General features: G+C 40.9%; 1 protein-coding gene and 1 non-coding gene across 10 annotated transcripts in view; one reads left to right on the top strand and one right to left on the bottom strand.

Moving 5' to 3' along the window:
- The window catches only part of BTRC (beta-transducin repeat containing E3 ubiquitin protein ligase), a 206,324-nt gene that overhangs the window by 4,085 nt on the left and 178,925 nt on the right, over positions 1–23,314 (top strand). The window lies entirely within an intron of this gene.
- LOC116269616 lies at positions 13,575–13,675 on the bottom strand. Its single transcript, XR_004177235.1, has one exon. It is a non-coding gene; the product is annotated as a small nucleolar RNA U13 (small nucleolar RNA).

The following is a 23,314-nucleotide window of genomic DNA, read 5'->3' as shown; positions in this document are numbered from 1 at the left end:
CTCTCAAGTGGCTACAGACACACGCCACTTTACTGTTTTTTGTTTTTTCTTTTTTCTTTTTGTAGAGAATGAGGGTCTCCCTTTGTTGACAGGGGTGGTTTTGAACTCCTGGGCTCAAGGGATCCTCCTGCCTTGGCCTCCCAGTTTGGGATTACAGGTGTGAGCCACCTTGCTGAGCCATGTTTATTTTTAAAAACAGGATAAATATATTCTTGTCCAGCCAATCCCAGAATCAAGTAGAGTAGCTTGAAATGGATGAAATAATTTTAGAATGTATATAAGTTTTATTTGTAGAGGTGATAGATAAGTGAAACAGTATAAAGGGTAAATGTTCGCTGTTTAATAAACCACCTCAAAACTTAGATTAAAAAAACCAATTTATTTTTCCCTTCAAGTCTGATGGTTTTTCTGCTTCACTTGGTATTGGCTGAGGTGTGGGCGTGATTGAAATGTTCAGAGTGGCCGCATTCACATGGCTAGCCACTGGTTGAGAGTTCAGCTAGGGCTAAAGACCTTCAGTTCTCCTCTATATGGGCCTTTCTCTACGTGGCTGCTTGGATTTCCTTAAAGTGTGGTGGCAAGGTTCTAAGAAAGGACATTCCAGGAGACAGGAAGTAGAGACTGCCAATCTTCTAAATCCTAGATTTGGAAGTCCAAGAATGTCACTGTGGGTCAAAGCCAGTCAAGGCCGACTACAGAGGAAGGAGAAATAATCTCTACCTATTGATAGGAAGGGTGGCATGCATAAACAGGGAAGGGGGAATTGCTGGGGGCCACCTTTTGAGACTTGCTACCATGGGTGCTATGCTAGTTGGATGGTCAGGCTAAAAATAAAAATAGTATCAGCCAAGTTTGTGGGTCATAATGCTAGGAATGTTTAGCAGGCATCTCTTTTTTTGAGGTTAACTTTGGAAGGCACTGACATGATCTCCTGCATGATTTCCCTTAATGATGTCATTGTAGACATAATACTGGGTGAATTAATGTGATTCAGTAAGCTTGCTTAATTACTTCAAAAAACATAGGTATCTAAACACAGACTACATTTTAAAATAAATTGTCAGATGTTTCACTATAATGGAATTTTCTTTACATCAGTGAAATTGATTACCAGGTGGTGGGATGAACATCTGAAACCAGTTCTTAGTTTAAGTTGTCAGAGTTTGTGTGTATACTTTATTCCCAGTTTAAATTAGCTTTCAAACAGTTTCTTTTATGGGTACTCTTATAGGTGTTAGGGTATGAAATTAGTGGTAATTCTTTTTGCTAATTTTCTTTTTTTGTTTTGTCTGAGATACCCTGAGTTTCACTCTGTTGCCCAGACTGGAGTGCGGTGGCACAATTTCGGCTCAATGCAACCTCTGCCTCCCGGGTTCAAGTGATTTGCCTACCTCAGCCTCCCAAGTAGCTGGAATTACAGGCGTGCGCCACCTCACCTGGCTAATTTTATTGTTGTTGTTTTTGTTTTTAGATGGAGTTTCACTCTTGTTGTCCAGGCTGGAGTGCAATGGTGCCATCTCAGCTCACTGTAACCTCTGCCTCCGAGGTTCAAGTGATTCTCCTTCCTTAGCCTCCCCTGTAGCTGGGATTACAGGCATGGACCACCACGCCCCAGCTAATTTTGTATTTTTGGTAGAGACAGGGTTTTTCCATGTTGGTCAGGCTGGTCTCGAACTTCCGACCTCAGGTGATCTGCCCGCCTCGGCTTCCGAAAGTGCTGAGATTACAGGCATGAGCTGCCGTGTCCGGCCTCTTTTTGCTAATTTTCTAAATTTATGTTTATAGTAGATTTTCATAAATTATCAAAAGTGAATTATTAACTGTGGAGTAAAACTCCTACTTTGAGTAGTTTTAGAAATTATTTATTGCTAAATTAGAAAATAAACTTGGAAAAGAGATCTCTTATTTTTTTAAAAAACTTTTAATTGAGACAGGGTCTCACTCTGTCACCCAGGCTGGAGTACAGTGGTGCAATCTCAGCTTACTGCAGCCTTTACCTACTGTTTTCAAGCGATTCTTGTGCCTCAGCCTCCCAGGTAGCTGGGACTACAGGCATACGCCATCACGCGCAGCTAAGTTTTGTGTTTTTAGTAGAGACGGGGTTTCACCGTGTTGCCCAGGCTGGTCTTGAACTCCTTACCTCAGGTGATCTGCCCACCTCAGCCTCCCAAAGTGCTGGGATTACAGGCATGTCACTATGCCCGGCCTAGAGATGGGATCTTTTTTTTTTTTTTTTTTTTGAGATGGAGTCTTGCCTTGTCGCCCAGGCTAGAGTGCAATGGCACAATGTCAACTCACTGCAACCTCCGCTTCCTGGGTTCAGGCGATTCTCCTGTCTCAGCCTCCGGAGTAGCTGGGATTACAGTCACCTGCCATCATGCCTGGCTAATTTTTGTATTTTTGTAGACGGGGTTTCACCATGTTGGCCAGGCTATTGTTCAACTCCTGACCTCAGGTGATCCACCTGCCTTGGCCTCCCAAAGTGCTGAGATTACAGGCATTAGCTACCGTGTCTGGCCTCTAGAGATGGGATCTTGCTTGCTCTGTTGCTCAGGCTGGCCTTGAATACAGGCTGGAGTTAAGTGATTTTTTTGAGACGGAGTCTCGCTCTGTCGCCCAGGCTGGAGTGCAGTGGCCGGATCTCAGCTCACTGCAAGCTCCGCCTCCTGGGTTCACGCCATTCTCCTGCCTCAGCCTCCAGAGTAGCTGGGACTACAGGCGCCCGCCACCTCGCCCGGCTAGTTTTTTGTATTTTTTAGTAGAGACGGGGTTTCACCGGGTTAGCCAGGATGGTCTCGATCTCCTGACCTTGTGATCCGCCCGTCTCGGCCTCCCAAAGTGCAGGGATTACAGGCTTGAGCCACCGCGCCCGGCCATCTCGCCTACTTTCTAGCGTGTATTTTATTTTATTAGGGCGCAGCTCTGCCATCAATAGGTTGAGCTCACTGCAGCCTCAAACTCCTGGGCTGAAGCAATGCTCCTACCTCAGCCTCCTGAGTAGCTGGGACTACAGGTTTGTGCCACCACACCTGGCTAATTTTTTATTTTTTTGTAGAGATGAGGTCTTGCTGTGTTGCCCAGGCTGGTCTGGAACTCCTGGCCTCAAGTGATTCTCCTGCATCAGCCTTCCAAGTTGCTGGGATTACAAGCTTGAGCCACCATACCCAGCTCTAGCATTTTTTTTTTTGAGACGGAGTCTCGCTCTGTTGCCCAAGCTGTAGTGCAGTGGTGTGATCTCGGTTCACCACAACCTCCGCCTCCTGGGTTCAAACAGTTCTCCTGCCTCAGCCTCCTGAATAGCTGGGATTGCAGGCATGTGCCACCACGCCCGGCTGATTTTTTGTATTTTTAGTAGAGACGGGGTTTCACCGTGTTAGCCAGGATGGTCTCAATCTCCTGACCTTGTGATCCACCTGCCTCGGCCTCCGTAAGTGCTGGGATTACAGGCGTGAGCCACCACGCCTGACCAGCAATATTTTAATATAGCACAGAAGTCCTTTCTAAATGTGTATAGTGAGAATCCATTGAGGATGAAATAGAAAATATTTACCAAAGTTTAACAACCTAGTCAATAAAAATAAACTTTCCTTAATAAATCAATCTTAGCATTCTAAAATAGGCAGTGGAGCGGGGGAGAAATCTCTATGGGAAGGGTCCACTGGATCTTAACAGTTTCAACTAGTGTTCCACAATATTTACGCTGTACTTGGGGAGAATTGCTGAATAATTAGAATAGTCTGAGGCTTATTCCTTTTAGTTTCCCATAGCCTGATTGAGATAGAGCTATAAGATCAGTTGTAACATTGTACAGAAGGCTTAGAGATAACCAAGTGAAAAAGATAACTGAGATTACTGTTGAACTAAGAATATGATTGTTCTCTGAGACACTACCTGCTAGTTCCTGGATTACCTTTATATGTGGCCAAGGTGGGGATTGGGAAGCAAGGGAGCAAAAGCCCCAGAGCTAAGGGAGAGAGAATTTCTGCCTGCCTAAGATGAACCTTTTGAGTTGGATTTTTTTTTTCCCCCTGAGATGGAGTCCCGCTCTGTCGCCAGGCTGGAGTGCAGTGGTACAATCTCGGCTCACTGTAACCTCCGACTCCCTGGTTTAAGTGATTTTCCTGCCACAGCCTCTGAGTAGCTGGGATTACAGGCACACGCCACCGCACCCAGCTAATTTTTGTGTTTTTAGTAGGGATGGGGTTTCACCATGTTGGTCAGGCTGATCTCGAACTCCCGACCTTAGGTGATCCTCCTGCCTCTGCCTCCCAAAGTGCTGGGATTATAGGTGTGAGCCGCTGTGGCCGGCCAGAAGAAATTTTTTGTGTTTTGTTAATACAGTCAGCCACGAATAGCTAACAGCTATTACAGTTGGCCCCTCATATTCGTGGGTTCTATATCCACTAACCATTTATTGAAAATATTCAGAGAAAGAGACCACAATAAAAAATAACAATAAACAATAAAAGTGGGAATTAAAAACAGTACGGTATAACAACTACTTATATAACATTTACATTATATTAAGTATTATATGTAACCTAGAGATGATTTAAAATATATGGGAGGATGTGTGTAGGTTATGTGCCATTTAACGCACTATAAGAGATTTGTGAGTATCTGTGAATTTTGGTATCCTGTGGGGAGGATCCTGGAACCAGTTTCCTGCAGCTACGGAAGTTTGACTATATTTATTTAGCATTTACTATTTGCTGTTTTAAATATACTGTTCTAAGCTCTCTATATATTATTTCATTTAGTCCTCCCAATAATCCTGTGAGGTGGATTCGGTATTGTTATTATCCCCATTTTTCATGAAGGAAAATTATTCCAGAGAGGTTAAGTAACTTGCTCAAAGTCATGCTAGCAGGTATCCTGAGATTAAATCCAGGCAGTCTGACTTGAGAGCCTTACTTAGGTACGGTATACTTCCTCTTTGAAGAGCAGGAAAACTGTGGGATATGATGGCATGTTTCCTTAATATTTGTTAAGGCACACTTTGGTAGATGCTAAAATAGAAGCACAAAGTGCTATAGAATTTAAGGGAGGGAAAGTTCGTTTTTTTGTTTTGTTTTGTTTTGAGATGGAGTCTCACTCTGTCACCCAGACTGGAGTGCAGTGGCGCAATCTCGACTCACTGCAACCTCCACCTTTCGGGTTCAAGCAATTCTCCTGCCTCAGCCTCCTGAGTAGCTGGGACTACAGGCGTGTGCCGCCACGCCCGGCTAAGTTTTGTATTTTTTAGTAGAGACGGGGTTTCACTGTATTGGCCAGGCTGGTCTCGAACTCCTGACCTCCTGGCTGGTCTCGAACTCGAATATCCCACAGTTTTCCTGCTCTTCAAAGAGGAAGTATACCGTACCTAAGTAAGGCTCTCAAGTCAGACTGCCTGGATTTAATCTCAGGATACGCCTGCCTCGGCCTCCCCAAGTAGTGGGATTACAAGTGTGAGCCACTGCGCCCGGCTGGGAAGTTTGTTTTAACTGAAGAGCTCTTTAGCAGCTTTGTAGAAAAAAGCTTCATATTAGATCTTGATGAATAGATAGATTTTGACAGATGTCTCTCTGAGGTAGGCAGTCAAGTGGTGTGGCCAGAGTTGAAGATTTACTGTCTGGATTTACATATAGGTTTCCTGATTATTTAAATTACCAAAGAAGTGCAGTAAGACTTTACTGTTGTCATAGTATCGTATCAGTAAGCTATTGGCATTTAGAATCACAAAATACCAGCGTCTTACAACAATAGGTATTTATTCTCTTGAAATTGTGAGTTTGTTGGATAGTAGATGATCTTAAACTTGGCTTACTTAAAGTCAAAAGCCCAAAGTCAAGTAGGGCAGGGAGTAACTTGCACAATACTACAGTGACAGTAATCTACTGCATTGATCTAGTACAGTTGATTTAGAGACGAATGGTAAGATGCTTATTATGACAACTATTGTGCTTTCTTCTTTCTGCTCTCCATTGTTGGCACTGTCCTGATAGCACTTTTTCATATTGGTTGCTAAATACCTGTTGACTGGATGCTCCTAGAATCACAATGTAATACAGCAGATTTCTTCTCTTCATGTTATGTAGAAAAAAAACATGAAGAAATAATCAGAATCTTGACTATTCCACAGTGATGCCCTGAGAAGTTCAGCAATACCACGGTGCTATTCTTCTATCTTTGGGACTGATAAGCTTGATGTCACTGGAATGGCGTTTGTAATAGAATTTGAACTGTAACAGAGTTTGTATCAAGGTCATACATAATAACCCAACAACTCTCTTGCTAGCAATTTTAAGAGCTTTTCCATCTCTTCACTGCAGCCAAACTTAAGGTTGCAAAGATCTGGTGCTAATATATTTAGATGTCTGGAAAACTTTCATGCTTTCGCTGAAAAGTCATAGAGACAGATATCCAGGAATTATAGCATGTGGGTAAATATTTTTGTAGCACAGATTCATAAATCCATGTATATACACCAAACTGTTAATGAGGTTATTTGTGAGTTGCTGTTTTATGGGTAATATTTCAAAATATTTAATGGTATTCTGAAAATATACTAGTAAATACACAGAAAAGCATTACTTAGGTGATATTTCTTTCCTTTAATGCTTTTTTACTTTAAAATTTATTTTTATTTTTATTTTTATTTTTATTTTTCTTGAGACAGAGTTTCGCTCTTGGTGCCCAGGCTGGAGTACAATGGCGTGATCTTGGCTCACCGCAACCTCCTTCTCCTGGGTTCAAGTGATTCTCCTGCCTTAGCCTCCTGAGTAGCTGGGATTACAAGCATGCACCACCACACCCAGCTAATTTTGTAGTTTCAGTAGAGACGGTGTTTTTCCATGTTGGTCAGGCTAGTCTCAAACTCCTGATCTCAGGTGATCCACCCGCCTCGGCCTCCCAAAGTGCTGGGATTACTGGCGCGGGCCACCGCATCTGGCCCTTTTTTTAAAATTTTTTGAGACAGTCTCACTCACTCTGTCACCCAGGCTGGGTGATAGTTCTTTTTTTTTAATTCTTTTTCTTTTTTTTCTTAAAAAATTTTTTTTTTTTTTTTTTTTTTTTTTGAGACGGAGTTTTGCTCTTGTTGCCCAGGCTGGATGCAGTGGTACAATCTCAGCTCACTGCAACCTCTGCCTTCCAGGTTCAAGCAATTCTCCTGCCTTAGCTTCCCAAGTAGTTGGGACTACAGGTGTGCGTCACCACACCTGGCTAATTTTTGTATTTTTATTAGAGACGGGGTTTCACCATGTTGGCCAGGCTAGTCTCATACTCTTGACCTCAAGTGATCCACCTGTCTTGGCCTCCCAAAGTGCTGGGATTACAGGCGTGAGCCACCATGCCCAGCCTTCTTTTTTTTTTTTTTTTTTAATTCTTTAATGTTTTATAGATTTTCTACGGTGAATATATATCATAATCTTAAAAAGTAAAATTTAGTATATTGAGTATATGCATTTATAATACAAAATGATCATGAACTACATTGTAGCAAGTGTACTGGCCAGTGGGCTGACAGTGGCTGCTTGAACAGACTCCTCACTCTGAGCTCCAGTTTTCTTAAGCAGAAAATGGGCTATTGTTAATTTTACCTACTTAAAAAGGGTCTCTCTCTGTTTTTCCTTTCAGTTCATGTTAAATTCTAAATTGCCATGTATAAGTAAGGGGTTAATTGTCAATTTACACCATAAAACCCCTTTATGTATCCAAGGTTTTCATAGGAAATTTAGGATTGTATGATCCTAAGTTGTGCTGGAGTACCACATTTTCTGTTAAGTAGTACTTGGCAATAAAGTATAGGAAAAAAATCAGTGGGTTGACAAAGAGAGGTCATGATAGTGTACCTGTAATGTAATTTGATAAAAAATGTGAGCCTGAACTGATTGCAAAGCATTGTTACATATAGGGGAAGACATTATGGGGGAATAGGGAGGTGAAGATACAAAGTTGAGTAAAACTTCTCTAGAGCTTCACAATCTCATGAGATAGGCATTTATAAATATCTCTTAAGGCACACTTTGTTAAGTGCTAAAATAGTGGCACAAAGTGCTGTAGAATTTAAGAGAGGAAACAGAAAAAGTAAATTGAGTTAAAGGAAGGAGAAATTAGTTTTAACTGGAGAGATATTTAGAAGCTTTATAGAAGAAAGTTTTGTATTGGACCTTGAAGAATAGATAGATTTTGACAGACTTGTGTCTGAGGTGGGCAGCTCCAAGAATAGGAAGTAACTTGGGTAAAGGCCAGGAGATCAGAAGTTGGGCAGGTGTAGTGAGTTATAGGTGGGTAAATAGGTATTATTTGAGCGTAGCAGATAAGAAGGAAAATATAAATTGGAGGCCCAGGGAGTTTGGACTTAATCTAGTTTTATATATACATATATATATATATATATATATATATATATATATATTTTGTTTGTTTGTTTGTTTTGTTTTGTTTTGAGATGGAGTCTCACTCTGTTGCCCAGGCTGGAGTGCAGTGCCACGATCTTGGCTAACTGCATCCTCTGCCTCCCAGGTTCAAGTGATTCTCCTGCCTCAGCCTCCCGAGTATCTGGGACTACATGTGCGCACCACCACGCCCAGCTAATTTTTGTATTTTTAGTAGAGACAGGGTTTCACCATGTTGGCCAGGATGGTCTCTTATCTCTTGACCTCGTGATCCACCCCCCTCAGCTTCCCAAAGTGCTGGGATTACAGGCGTGAGCCACTGCGCCTGGCGTAGATCTATATTTAAGAAGAATGTTCTAGTGTACTTTATGTATGTGTTAATGTGAGCTTTTTTACTAAAGTAAAATATATATACAAATACATATTTTTAATATGTACAAATTATTATGTATAACTCAGTGAGTTTTTACCTAGTGAACACATCTACGTAACCATTATCTAGATCAGGAGTAGAACTTTACCAGCACTCCACAAGTTGCCTTCATGCCTGCTTTGGATACTAACTCCCTATTCCCAAGGGAAATCACTCCCTTATAATATCTATAGATTAGTTTTACTGTTATTGGTATGTAAGCTCATCTAAATGGAATCATTCCAGGGTGTATTCTTTGGTGTCTGGTATCTTTTGTCCCATATTGTTTGTAAGATGATTCACTCAGGTTTTTGTGGGAGGTATGGTGTGTTTATGCTTGTTAATGTATTCCACTGTGATTAATCGTTCAGATTAGTCATTCTATTTTTGATGGACATTTGGGTTATTTCCAGTTTTTGGCTACTTTAAATTGTGCTATTGTAAATAATCTTCTACATGTCTTTCCTTAAACATATGTACATATTTCTGTTGAGTATGTACCTGAGAATGGAATTGCTGGGTCATGGGGTATGAAAATGTTTAGCTTTATGCTATGGTTTGAATATAGCTTGTTTGGCCCCACCAAGTCTCATGTTGAAATTTGATCTCTGGTGTTGGAGGTGGGGCCTGGTGGGAGGTGTTTGGATTATGGAGGTGCATTCCTCATGAAGGGCTTGGTGCCGTCCTTTTGGAAATGAGTGAGTTCTCGCTCCATTAGTTCCTGCCGGAGCTGGTTGCTTAAGAGTCTAGCACCTCCCTCCTCTCTCTTTTGGTTTCTCTCTTGGCATGTGATTTCTGCACATGCAGCTCCTCTTCGCTCTCCACCATGAGTGGAAGCCCCTTGAGACTCTCACCAGGAGCAGATGCTAGCACCTGCTTCTTGTACAGCCTGCAGAACTGTGAGCCAAATAAACCTTTTTTTTATTATTATTAATTACCCACCCTCAGGTATTCCATTATAGCACCATGAATGGACTAAGACACTTTAGTAGAACCTATGCAACTGTTTTTCTTTTTTTTTTTTTAGAGACAGGGTCTCACTCTGTTGCCCAGGCTGGAGTGCAGTGGCATGATCATGGCTCACTGCAACCTCGAACTCCTGGGCTCAAGCTGTCTTCTCATTTTAGCCTCCTGAGTAACTAGGACTACAGGCATGTGCCACCACACTCAGCTAATGTTTTTTATTTTATACTTTCTTTAGCAGTGTATGGGAGTCCCAGTTGCTGAACATTCTTGCAGTGTTCACTTAATATCATCTTTTTTGAGGCCGGATATGGTGGCTCATGCCTCTAATCCCAGCACTTTGGGAAGCTGAGGCAGGCAGATCACTTGAGGTCAGGAGTTTGAGTCTAGTCTGGCTAGCGTGGTGAAACCTCGCTTCTATAAAAGTACAAAAATTAGCTGGGTGTGGTTGTGAGCACCTGTAATCCCAGCTACTCAGGAGGCTAAAGCATGAGAATCGCTTGAACCTGGGAGGCTGAGGTTGCAGTGAGCTGAGATGGTACTACTGGACTCCAGCTGGGCGACAGAGCGAGACTCCATCTCAAAAAAAAAAAAAAAAATTGTCTTTTTCGTTGTAGCCATTCTACTGGATGATGGTACTCTCCCACTGTTTTAATTTGTGTTTCCTTAATGACTATTGTAAACAAGCACCTTTTTAGGCTTATTGACTGTTTAGACATACTCTTTTGTTGAAGTGTTCAAGTCTTGGCCTTTTTTCCCCTATTGGATTATTATTATTGTTATTACTATTATTATTATTATTTTTAAAGAGATGGGATCTTGCCCTCTTGTCCAGGCTCTGGAGTACACTGGTGTTATCACAGCTCACTGCAGCTTCCAACTCCTGGGCTCAAACATCCTCCCAACGTGGTCTCCCAAAGTGCTGAGAGGCATGAGCCTCATTATTTTTTGTGTTCCCAGCTTCATTATTTATTTTGATGCTTGAATTGTTCCCTATTTGGCCAGTGGGAAAGGCATTCAAACTGCGTCCTCTGCTTTTTGATGTCGTTGAGCATTTTCTTATTTACTGAAAGATACTCCAGGCTCTTCTTGTACTTTTTTTGCCCTAGCCCTGGAATTAGTGATTTCTCTGAGAAGCTCTTTTAGTAGTTGCTTTTAGTAGAGAATGACATGTAGAAGTTCAGATCTGGTTAAGTGTGCTTATTGCTATTGGGGTGTCACTGCTCTCAAGCCATCATACTGGACACACCACACACACAGGTGCATATTGCACATTTATGTTGTTATTTTATCTTACGTATTATTTAAAAGCGTGAGTTCACACTGATATCCCCAGTTCCAGTCTAATACCACAGGATTCGTTCAATAATTTCATAATTGTGACTCCGTTTTCTGACAGTGAGTAACTTGGCTTTCATTATCCTCAACGTATTTTCTTAGTCAATCAGCCCCTTTCTATGTGACCACTCTCATGTTGCTGCTGTTCCCCACATCCACTATATAGATGCCATCCTTGACTTATTTAGGCTTCAAAACCCCATGTCAGATTGCTGGCCTACACCCTTGCATGAACACCCTTCTCCGATACCTGTGCTAGATTGCTTTCCACATCACATTTGGACTTCAACATTCTGTGCAGGGCTGCCATGTTACCTGCCATATTTCTGTATGGACATATCCCTTATCCTGTTTTTTTGTTTGTTTTGAGACAGGGTCTCACTCTTTTGCCCAGGCTGCAGTGCAGTGGCACAATCACAGCTCACAGCAGCCTCACTCAACCTCCTGGGCTCAGGTGATCCTCCTGCCTCAGTCTCCTGAGCATCTGGGACAACAGGTGCTTGCCACCACACCTGGCTAATTTTTTGTAGAGACGGGGTTTTGCCATGTTGTCCTGGCTTTTCTCAAACTCCTGGACTCAAGTGATCCACTTGCCTCGGCCTCCCAAAGTGCTAGGATTATAGCTGTGAGCCATCGTGCCTGCCCGTTCCTTATCCTGGTGGTACTCTGTCATCCTGTACTAAGACCTCTGCTGATCCTGCAAATGTCTGTTTTGCCTGGTCCTGACAAAATGAGTAGAGGTTTATTGTAGTCAAAATGTAGTCAAGAGTTTCAATTTTTTTTTTTTTTTTTTTTTTTGAGACGGAGTCTCGCACTGTCGCCCAGGCTGGAGTGCAGTGGCCAGATCTCAGCTCACTGCAAGCTCCGCCTCCCGGGTTTACACCATTCTCCTGCCTCAGCCTCCTGAGTAGCTGGGACTACAGGCGCCCGCCACCTCGCCTGGCTAGTTTTTTTGTATTTTTTAGTAGAGACGGGGTTTCACCGGGTTAGCCAGGATGGTCTCGATCTCCTGACCTCGTGATCCACCCGTCTCGGCCTCCCAAAGTGCTGGGATTACAGGCTTGAGCCACCGTGCCTGGCCAGGAGTTTCAATTTTTTAATTTATGGTTAGCACTTTTTCTCTTCGTTTATCCCAAGATCATACAGATCGATCCTTCCTTCCTTCCTTCCTTCCTTCCTTCCTTCCTTCCTTCCCTCCTTCCCTCCTTCCTTCCTTCCTTCTTCCCTCCCTCCCTCCCTTCCTTTCTCCCATCTAGGATCACTGCAGCCTTGACCTCCTGGGCTCAAGGGATCCTCCCACCTCAGCCTCCCTAGTAGCTGGGACTACAGGCGTGTGCCACCAAATGTTGGCTAATTTTTTTGCATTTTAGTGGAGATGAGGTTTCTCCATGTTGTCCAGGCTGGTCTCGAGCTCCTGGGCTCAAGTGGTCTATCTGCCTCAGCCTCCCAAAGTGCTGGGATGCTGAGGTTATAGGTGTGCGCCACTTCACTGGGCCAAGATGTTGACTTTATTTATCTGCACACACAGACACACACACGGACACGCACATACACATACACATATACATATACACATACACATACAAGTTTTATTTAAATATTTTTTATTGTGGTAAAATACATGTAAATTTTACCATTTTAATTATTTAAAGTGTATAGTTCAGTAGTGTTAAGTATGTTCACACTGTTGTGCATATATAATCTCTAGAACTTTTTTGTCTTGCAAAACTGAAACTCTATACCCATTAGACGAACTATCCATGTCTCCCTTATCCCAGCTACTGGCAACCACTATTCCTTTTGTTTGTTTGTTTGGTGTTTTTTTTTTTTTTCCCCCCTGACATGGAGTCTTGCTCTGTTGCCCAGACTGGAGTGCAATGGCACGATCTTGGCTCACTGCAACCTCCGCCAAGCAATTCTCTTGCCTCAGCCTCCTGAGTAACTGGGACTACAGGTGTGTGCCACCAGCTAATTTTTATGTTTTTAGTAGAGATGAGGTTCACTCTGTTGGCCAGGCTGGTCTTGAACTCCTGATCTCAGGTGATCCACCCGCCTCGGCCTCCCAAAGTGCTGGGATTACAGGCATGAGCCACTGCGCCCAGCCTTCTATTTTTTTTTTCCCTATGAATTTGATTCCTCTAGATACCTCATATAGGTAGAATCATACAGTGTTTGTCTTTTTGTGACTAGCTTATTGTACTTAATGTACTCAGGTTTCATCCATGTTTTTCCCTTTTTAAGACTGAATAATATGTAATTGTATGTATATACCACATTTTATTTATTGTCAACAGACACTTGGGAAGCTTCTACCTTTTGACCTTTGTGAATAATGCTGCTTTCGTATGTGTTACAGATACTTCTTCAAGTCTGTGAGAAATTTTATTTACAATTTGCATTTAGCTCTGCAATCCATCTGGAATTAATTTTTGCATATGGTGTGAGGTAGAGGTCAGCATTCTTTTTTTTTTTTTCTTTCTCTGTGCCAGAAAAGTAATGTGCCTATGTAACAAGGTTTGAGGGAGGCACACCTCACACATGAGGATGAAAACCCAGTCGTCATGCTTACAAACTACAAAAGGATCAGAATTCTTTTTTTCCTTTTCTTTCTATAGCCAACTTATTCAGCACTATTTATTGAAAAGATGGTTCTTTTTCTGTTGCATTGCAGGGTCATTTTTGTCATATTAATATGTATATATACGTGTGTGTGTGTGTGTGTATATATATATATGTGGGCCTCCTTTTGGGATTTTCTCAGTAGCTCCATTGGTCTCTTCTTGTGCCAATACCACACTGTCTTAATTTCTGTATTTTTATATAATAACAATTCTTGATATCTGATAGTATATGCCCCTCAGCTTCCCCTTCCCCCAAGATTGCATTGGCTATCTTGGCCTTTTGCATTTTCTTTTTCTTTCTTTTTTTTTTTTTTAAATGGAGTCTCGCTCTGCTGCTCAGGCTGGAGTGCAGTGGCGCAATCTTGGCTCACTGCAACATCTGCCTCCCGGGTTCTAGCGATTCTCCTGCCTCAGCCTCGAGTAGCTGGGATTATAGGCACACACCACCATGCCTGGCTAATTTTTGTATTTTTAGTAGAGATGGGGTTTCACCATGTTGATCAGGCTGGTCTTGAACTCTCTGACCACGTGATCCACCTGCCTCGGACTCCCAAAGTGTTGGGATTACAGGCGTGAGCCATGGTGCCCTGCCTCCATTTTCATGTGTATTAGAATTAGCTAGGCCGGTCGCAGTGACTTACACCTGTAATCCCAGCACTTTGGGAGGCTGAGGTGGGCGGATCACCTGAGGTCAGGAGTTGGAGACCAGCCTGACCGACACGATGAGACTCCATCTCTACTAAAAATACAAAAATTAGCCTGGAATGGTGGGGCATGCCTGTAATCCCAGGTACTTGAGGCTGAGGCAGAAGAATTGCTTGAACCCAGGAGGCGGAGGTTGAAGTATGTGGAGACTGTGTCACTGCACTGCAGCCTTTTTTTGGAAACTCCGTTTCCAAAAAAAATAAAAAAGAATTAGCTAGTCAGTTTCCACAAAACATACTTTTTTGATTTTTATTGGAATTGCATTGAATCCATATATAAGTTTTGGGAGAGCTGAGATCTTAACACTTTTGAGTTTCATAGTCCACAAAAACGATGTGTCTTTCCATTTATTTAGGTCTCGAATTTCTCTGTATAGAGGTCTTTATATATCTTTTGTTAAATTATTCCTAGGAATTAGATGTTTTTAGGTGTTATTTTAAAAATTTAATTCTCTTTGTTGCTAATAGTACAGAGGTTTTAAATCTAAGGTCTGTGGCCCCTTTACAAGCTATAAACATGTGAATACTTTTTCCTAAAAGATCTGTAATTTACATTTGAATCTGATTCCCACTGGGGGCAGTAACAACAAAGATGAAAGAGCACTGTAGTGCTTTAGAGTGGATTAGATAGGGAGGGGTAACAGAGAGGCAGGGAGGCCATTTAAAGTATGTAATAGTCTAGGCAAGAGACTGGGCTTGAGCTGGGGCAGTAGGTATGGAAAAGGAGGAAAGATATTCACGGATATTCTGGAGACAGAATGAAGAAGGTTGCTGAGAGTAGGGTAGAACAAATGAAGAAAAAGAGCAAAATATAGCTGGCATCAGTCATGTTCAGGGCAATTAGAGGGTTATCAAAGCAGTAGGTAGATAAGGGAAAATGAGTATTTGGTGGGTGAAGATATTGGAATAGTCCCTAACTATAATAAGGAGACTTTACATTTAAGATATAGTCATAAAAATAAGGATGGGCAGGGCCGGGCGTGGTGGCTCACGCCTGTAATCCCAGCACTTTGGGAGGCCAAGGCGGGCAGATCATGAGGTCAGGAGATTGAGACCATCCTGGCTAACACGGTGAAACGCAATCTCTACTAAAAAGTACAAAAAATTAGCTGGGCATGGTGGCGGGCGCCTGTAGTCTCAGCTACTGGGGAGGCTGAGGTGGGAGAATGGCATAAACCCAGGAGGCAGAGCTTGCAGTAAGCTGAGATCGCACCACTGCACTCCAGCCTGGGTGACAGAGCGAGACTGTGTCTCCCCCCAAAAAAAAGATGGGCAAAGTGATAGAATATATGAAATTTGGAAGGTGGAAAGCTGGGTGATGATTAGATAGGGATTGTATATTATTTTGTACTTTTTTTTATATTTAGAAGTATCCATAATAAGAGGTTAAGAAAAGTGTATCCACATAAAAAGTAGGCTGAACGGAAGTTCTCTGGAGCAGCTGTACTCAAATTGTTATATGAGAGAAATATCAGGATTCAGTTTTGAGTAATTTCATAGCCACTGTCTATTACGGACACAATTTTATTGAAATCTGCCAGATAAGGAGGCACAAAGCTACAGAGGCCAGGTGCTGTGGGGTGGCTAAGAGTTGAGGAAAAGAAATTGAGCTAGGTGTCTGTTGGCAACTCAACCAGGTTTGTGGACTCAGGGGAATTTAGCAAGGGAAGGTGATAGGATTTGTCTCTGCACCCACCCAAATCTCATGTCTAATTATAATCCCCAACGTTGGAGGTGGGGCCTGGTGGGAGGTGTTTGGATCATGGGGGCGGATTTCCGCCTTTGGTGATGTTTTCGTGATAGAGTTCTCACAAGTTCTGGTTGTTTAAAAGTGTGTGGCACCTTCTCTGTCCCCCTCTCTTCTTCCTGCTTCGGCCGTATAAGATGTGCCTGCTTCCCCTTTGCCTTCTGCCATGATTTTAAGTTTCCTGAGATCTCCCCAGAAGGAGAAAGCACCAGAAGCAGAATTCGCTATGCTTCTTTTACAGCCCGCAGAATCGTGAGCCAGTTAAACCTCTTTTCTTATAAATTACCCACTCTCAGGCATTTCTTTATAGCAGTGCAAAAAGTAACTCATATACAAGGGTATACGTTCAGCGGGAGAATAATGGCAGAGAGTCTGGGGCAGATATTCTGGGGAGATCAGTAGGCAGAAAGCATTAGTGAGTACTAGAAACAGGTGGCAAAGCATTGCTTCAAGCTTGAACTCACAAGTGGAACTGGGAAACCTAGCAAGGAACTAAATAATTAATTCATTCAGCCTATACTGGTTAGTGTCTATTGTAATAGTTCTACACTTTACCCTGTATAGGAATTATTTGGAATGCATGTTAAAATATAGTACAGATTCTTAGTTCTTTTTCCCCCCTTCCCCTTTACTTGGTATGCCTGAAAAATTGGCATGTTTAACAAGCATATCAGATGTTTCTGATGCTGGTGTTTCTCAGGATCATGCTTTGACAAAATATCTAGTCCACTGTTTGCTGGCCAGTGTATCAACACAGGGGAAGTGGGGGAAATGATGTGGCTAGAACCAGAGTAAAAGGTGAGGCCTTGTACTTGGGAAACATAGCAGGAAGGAGCTGAATTAACTGGAATCAAAAGTGATGGCAGGACAGTTGCGGTGGCTCACGCCTGTAATCCCAGCACTTTGGGAGGCTGAGGCAGGCGGATCTCCTGAGGTCAGGAGCTTGAGACCAGCCTGGCCAACATGATGAAACCCTGCCTCTACTAAAAATAAAAAAATTAGCCGCGTGTGGTGGCCCAGTCCTGTAGTCTCAGCTACTTGGGAGGCTGAAGCCAGAGAATCACTTGAAACCGGGAGGCGAAGGTTTCAGTGAGCCAAGATTATGCCACTGCACTCCAGCATGTGCAACAGAGCGAGACTCCATCTCAACAACAAGTGATGGCAGAATGAGACACATCTCACGGCCAAGGCTTGGACTCTCTGAATTCCAACTAGTTGGTAATAAGTTGGTTTCAGTAAACAATTTACTTCTGTAGGCTGTTTGCAGCTAGAGAAATAGTGAACTATGGGAGTAGAAAAATAAGCAAGCTATGACACTTAGAAGAAGTATATCTAGTGGAAGGACAATAGCAACATCCTAGAATGTGGCCATTGAGGTACTACATTAAAATCACATCACAATAAAACTGGTAGTTCCTCCTAGTACTGTGAACAGATTGTGTATCATCTTCATTTATTTTAAAGATGCTGTGGCTGGTCCCTCAGCTCATAATCACCATCAGCCATGGCATCTTGACATAGAGGAAGAAGATGTAATTCATACAATTAAATAAGGTAAATGTAAAGGTGCTTTGTAGGTCATAAGGATAAGGTGGTGGTGGTGGTGGTGCATTTACAACAACATTCTAACACAAAACAATTCATACAGACTCCCAAAGTTTATTGAATAGGCATTCCACTCTCATTCCATTTTACTCTTTAAATGTGTATTTATTCATGCCTGATGTATGCAAATTTTTGATTCCATTTTTTTTAATGAACGTACAATAAAATGGACTTTTCTTAGTGTATGCAGTTTTAGGAATTCTAATATGTGTAGATTCATGTAAACCACAATCAGGATAAGAACAATTCTGTCACTCCCCACAAAAAATTCTTATACTGTTCCTCCACCTCTAACCCCCTCTTCCTCACTTCATTTTATGTTTTTGAGAATGTCATATAAATGGAACCGTGCAATATGAAATCTTCTGTTACTGACCTCTTCCGTTCAGCATAATGCCTTTGAGCTAGATTAATCCATGTTGTTGCATGTATCGGGAGTTCATGTCTTACTATTGTTGAGTAGTATTTTATTGTGTAGTGTACCGGACTTTGTTTATTCTCTCCTGAAGGACATTTGGGTTGTTTCTGGTTTTGGTGATTATAAATAAAGCTGCTCTAAATAAACACTTGTGTATAGATTTTGTGTGAATGTTTTCATTTCTCTAAATACCCATGAGGGAAAATTGAGTGATAAATGTAGGTTTAACCTTTTTGGAAATGGCTGAACTATTTTCCAGAGTGATTGTACCAGTTGGCATTCCCACAAGCATTGTGTGAGAGTTCTAGTTGATCTGCGTCCATGTCAGCATTTGGAATTGTCAGTATTTTTAATTTTAGCCATTCTAATAGGTGTATAGTGATATCCGACTGTGGTTTCAATTTGCATTTGCCTAATGCATTCCTCAATTCTTGATGCTTGTATTAATGGAGGATCCAATACAAAGATAATGCATGGTCATCAGAACAAAATATTTGATATGCCTAACTTTAACATTCTATGAAGACTTCATGAATATTTTTAAAAAGGAGTTTGTACTATTGAATGTACATGTGATTTGTACTATTGAATATTAATGGTTTTTCAGTGAAGTTTGAGGTACTCTGAAACCTATCTACAAAGTTTTAAGTAAGCCATGTGACAATGTGGATAAAGTGACTTCAGAGAATTTTTTTCTTTTCTGGTGGCCTTTGGTGTGTAGAACACTTGTGGCCTTTAATAAACTGAGATCGATGACCAAAAATTTTTTTTATATGCCTAAACATTTTTTAAATAAAGCAGAAATAAGTGAGAAACACGGACACTGTGATCAAGATCGTGAACAAGATCATGATCTACATTTACTGATTTCATGTTCCTGGTAGCACAGATCAATGGTATGATTTTAATAACTCTTATTCAGGGAAGTAATTTAGATTGAGGCAAGGAAGGCTTTCCCTTGAGTAATTTATTAATTTGGCCCCATCTATCTCTTCTCCCTTTGTAAATCATCCCAAGCAGCAGTCTGTATTATAAGAAGCAAACTAAATGATTGCTAATTAAATGTTGAGTGTTTTTTTGAGTTGGTTATTAGCTTGAGGTTAAATCTGTTTAGTGAGTGAATGTGGAAGAATTATGTTTCTCACATTTGGAATGCACACTTGCTGATCATTGGTATGTTACTCCCATTTTATGAAACTGGAACATCATTTCCTTCTTTTTAATGATTGTGAGTTTTACAGTTATTGAATCTTTGTTTTGGTGGCGTTAGTCATGTCAGTACTTTTATTTGCTACCAAGTTCTCAGGACATAGGTTCCCAATTAAAAATTTTTATTTTTTTGTTTTTTTTGAGACAGATTCTCACCCTGTCACTCAGGCTGGAGTGCAGTGGCATGATCTCTGCGCACTGCAACCCCCACCTCCCAGGTTCAAACGATTCTCCTGTCTCAGCCTCTCAAGTAGCTGGGACTACAGGAATATGCCACCATGCCTGGTTAATTTTTGTATTTTTAGTAGAGATGGGATTTCACCATGTTGGCCAGGCTGGTCTCGAACTCCTGACCTCAAGTGATCCGCCCACTTCGGCCTCCCAAAGTGCTAGGATTACAGGCATGAACCACTGCACCCAGCCCCAATTATAACTTGTTTCCATGGGAAAACATCCGTTTTGAAGCAATATTCAGTAATATATTGAAATTAGAACTAGGCTGTCAAGCAGTGATTCAGGTTTAGTGTTCAGTGTTAATTTAGAAAAGGTGACTTAAGTTGAAGAACGTTGATGTATCTGTTTTTAAATTGCACCTAATTATAATGACAACTTACAAGGTCTATTTCCTTCTCTCTTGGAATGTTGACTATAAATTTCACATGATTTAAAAACAAACAATTTAAAAGGTAGCCAAATGAATTAATTGAAAAGAATCCTGTTTTGTCAGATTTTGCCTGTAATCATATCCAGACATGGCATTTTGAAAATCAGAAAGGATTGCTTCCACTTATATCAGAGTTTGAAAGTGGAAACTCTTTTTATGTAGGTATGGGTCACCTTTGATTATATGGTAGTCTTCTAAATATGGTCCCCTTACCTGACAGATACCCATCTCGTCAATAAACTACATAGAATCCTTAGGTTTATATGTGGTCATCTTACAAAGCATTTCTTAAGTACTCTTAAATGTGTTTTACTAATGTCTTGTGGAAAAATATAATCTTTTGAAAGCATTCATGTTAAAAAGAATTAGACTTGTGATTTATCTCATTTGGACCTCTTCTTTTTCAGTGTGTCTTTAAAATGTAGGTACAGTATATAAGAATTCATACTAAAGGATCAACAGATTTTGATTTAAATATGTTATAAATTATAGTATGGAAGCTTGGATAATATACTGCATATTTTTTTTTCCTAAGAAGCTTCTTTAAATGGTTCTGTTAAGTGTAGGAATGTTCTGATGATTATCTTTTTAATTAAAATGAGATATCTTTGTTTAAAGTGGCACTCGTTTTTTTACGGCCTGTTACAGTCTCTGTGACAATCATTTCTTAAGTCTGAACGTTTTATTTCCAGGAATCCATTTATAGAAAACTATGTTTAGACTTAATTAAGGAACGATTCTTACAAAGCTTGTAAATAGCCAGGAAAAAAGGGACCGAAAATAAAACTGACATTCACATTTAACAAAATGATTGTTACAAGGTATGTAATAAGCTGTAAAAATACAATAAAGCCCTTTTTATAAGAGTTCATATTTTTTGATCCTTGTTTTCAAAGGTATTTAAGAAAAATATCAAAGCTTCGCAGAGTGACATCTGTTTGCTGAATGGACTAGTTATAACTTCTTTTGTTTACAACTGACAATATGGGAGTTCTACCTGTTTTGTTAGTGTGTCTTCTTTGAAATACCTTGTAATCAGTTTAAATTGGTAGGTAAATTTTACATTGTACTATAGTGAAGACAAGACCTGGTTTTCAGGTTCTGCTTCCTAGACGTCATAAGATTTTGGGCATGTTGCTTCATCTCCTTGAGTCTCACTTTCCTCATCTAGAAAGCAAAGATAATACCTACTTTTGTACCTCAAAGAGCCGTTATGAGGAGTAAATGGAATTATTATAAATAGAGCAAATATTTTGGAAATTATAAAGGACTTTAAGCATCCAGATTATGTGTCTCTTAAAGATGAATTAGATTTAACAACCCCCTTTTTTTTTTTTTGAGACGGAGTCTTGCTCTGTCGCCCAGGTTGGAGTGCAGTGGCCAGATCTCAGCTCACTGCAAGCTCCACCTCCCGGGTTTACGCCATTCTCCTGCCTCAGCCTCCCGAGTAGCTGGGACTACAGGCGCCCGCCACCTCGCCCGGCTAAGTTTTCGTATTTTTTAGTAGAGACGGGGTTTCACCGTGTTAGCCAGGATGGTCTCGATCTCCTGACCTCGTGATCCGCCCGTCTCGGCCTCCCAAAGTGCTGGGATTACAGGCTTGAGCCACCGCGCCCGGCCAAGCTCTTTTTTTTTTTTAATTAAAAAGTAAACTTTAATGTCGAAAATGCAAACTTGGGGAGGGCAGAAAGATCACACACAAGGCTGTCACTTCACACTTGGAGGGTTGCACAGCAGCCGGGCAGAGGCGCTCCTCACTTCCCAGACAGGGCAGCGGCCGTTAATAACCGCTTTTAATTAGCAAACTTCCTTCTCCTGTTCATGCACTCTGTCATGTACATAAGTACATCCTTTTTGAAATGACACTTATTTTTCCATTTCCTTGTCTAAGTATAAGTGATTGAAACACTATTGGCATAGTGGAAATTACACAAGAATTGGAGTTAGAAGACCTGGTTTCAAGTCCTGTCTTAACTACAGTCATGCATTGCTTAACAACACATGATACATTATGAGAAATACATAGTTAGGTGATTAAGTGGTTGTGTGAACTTCATAGAGTGTACGTAGACAAACCTAGATAGTATACCTTACTATCTACCTATGCCATGTGGTATAACCTGTTGTTTGTGCAGTTTGTTACTGTACACTGAATCCTGTAAGCCATTGTAACACAATGGTATTTGTGTATCTAAACACAGAAAGGGTATGGTAAAAATACAGTGTCATAATTTTATGAGACCACTGTTGTGTATCTGACCATATTTGACTAAAGTGTCATTAGAGGGCCGCATGACTGTATTTTTACTTATTCTCTGACCTTATTCTTGGGTGGTGATAATAATAATAGTAAAATAACAGTAATAATGGCAGCCAACACTTGTAGCTCAGTATATACCATGCAGGATTCTAGACACTAAGTATATTAACACACTTGGTCCTCTCATCTTATTAGGTGTGTATTATTATTATCATCCTGATTTACAAATGTGGAAACTGAGGCACAGAGAGGTTAAGTTACTTTTTCAAGATCAAACAGTTTGTGAATGGCACAGCTGGTTTTCCAGCTCAGACATTCTAGCTCCAGAGTGAGTGTGGTTAATCATTGTGCTATACTAACCTTGTCCCTTAATTTCCTCTTCTCTAAAATGAGAATAACAATAACTGTTCTATCTACTGGGTTGAAGATTCAGTAAGAGAGTATACATAAAAGCACTTTGACATCACAGTGTACCATAAATATAAGTTATATGTCAACTGTAGAATTAACATGCACCGTAGAGTAGGTATTTTATAGTTTTTTGGTGGGTGAGGGATGTTATCTTTTGATTTATTTTTGAGAAATAAAATTTTGAAGAGAGGTGTGGATGGTGTCATTCTTTTTTCAAATCCTCAGAAAAATTATGAGAAACACACAATGATAACTCATATCCCTCACCTGGGTTATCTAATTGTTAACATTTTGCCACATTTGACTTTTCCTAATATAAGTTATACTTTCTTTCTAAATTATTTGAGAGTTGCAGACATGATATTTCACCTTTACTTCCTCATGTATTTTCTAAGAACAAGAGCATCCTCATTCCTAACCTCAATACAAGATTCCACTCAGGAAATTTAACACTGATCACTGATAACCTTTTATTATTTAATATACAGTTCATATTCAGAATCCCTAGTTGTCCTAAGAATGTCTTTTTTTTGAGATGGAGTCTCGCTCTGTTGCCCAGGCTGGAGTGTAGTGGCGTGATCTCG

The sequence above is a fragment of the Papio anubis genome, chromosome 11, assembly GCF_008728515.1.
Source record: "Papio anubis isolate 15944 chromosome 11, Panubis1.0, whole genome shotgun sequence".
In the NCBI taxonomy this organism is placed as follows: Eukaryota; Metazoa; Chordata; class Mammalia; order Primates; family Cercopithecidae; genus Papio; species Papio anubis.
The sequence above is the reverse complement of the archived record's forward strand: the minus strand, read 5'-3'. Positions and strand labels throughout refer to the sequence as shown.